Below are 1,146 nucleotides of genomic sequence, written 5' to 3'. Positions count from 1 at the left end.
CTTTCAACTAATTCAACTAACATAGTTCCCTTTCGATACCACACTCGTACTGCGTCTGCTAAGACGCTATGTTTTTTCTCCAATTAAAAAACAAACCAATGGCTCGGCAGCAGAGCTGCACGAGCCTATGGCGACAAAGCCCGCCAGAATGGGCGGGGCATCTGGCTATATAAGCAGGCGTTCGCCACAGGATTCTCAGATTTCTTCTCCTTCAGCGACAACTACTACGTCTCTATGCTGATCCGAAGCCTGCTCGCTGTTGACACGCCTTCGCAGCTGGAATCGGGACCTCTCAGCATGGCTGACCTGCTTCTCCGCCGCTTCAGCGACGCAGCAGTTCCAGTCCTTTTCCCCTGCCGCCATCCGGCGATACTAAAAGAGCTTGGCGTTGTTGCAAATGCCGTGCCATTACTGCAGTTTGTGCGGGTCTCCCCTGCACGCCGATGACGGCCACATGGAGTGCGTTTCCTGCTTGGGGAAATCCCATGTGGAAGCTGCGCTCACGGGAGCTAATTGCTCTCATTGCGAGAGCTTCAGTCTCGCCTCTCTCCGCTCACGGATCGCTTTCTTTTCAGAGAGCGACTCCGCCCCTTGCACCCTCCCGTTTTCTTCCTCCCAGGGACCTGTGAGGAAAAAACAGCGGGGCAGAGGACTCGAGCGACCGGCTGCGAGCGAGCTCACGTCGGCCCAGATCCCTCGCCCTCGCCCCAGAGAGAGTGTTCTCCCGTCCTTTTCTCCCAGTCTGATCAGTGTCCCTCTGCTGGCGCGAGCGACCTGATCTCATTTGGGGGAAGTGAGGACGAGCTGCTTGATGACAGCATGTCATTAACAGCCTCGGACGCAGAGGAGCTGTTGGGCTCAGTGACTGACCCCACCCCCTCACTATTGTCCGCGCCCAGCGCCGCCAAAGATGGGATGGATGCCGAGCTTCTCCGTATCCTTTCGAAAGCAGTCGAAGAGCTGGGTTTAGAGGACTCGAGCGACCGGCTGCGAGCGAGCTCACGTCGGCCCAGATCCCTCGCCCTCGCCCCAGAGAGAGTGTTCTCCCGTCCTTTTCTCCCAGTCTGATCAGTGTCCCTCTGCTGGCGCGAGCGACCTGATCTCATTTGGGGGAAGTGAGGACGAGCTGCTTGATGACAGCATGTC

The sequence above is a fragment of the Sinocyclocheilus rhinocerous genome, unplaced genomic scaffold (assembly GCF_001515625.1).
Source record: "Sinocyclocheilus rhinocerous isolate Xijiao unplaced genomic scaffold, SAMN03320098_v1.1 scaffold671, whole genome shotgun sequence".
NCBI classification, from domain to species: Eukaryota; Metazoa; Chordata; class Actinopteri; order Cypriniformes; family Cyprinidae; genus Sinocyclocheilus; species Sinocyclocheilus rhinocerous.
This window is presented reverse-complemented; position numbering follows the sequence as displayed.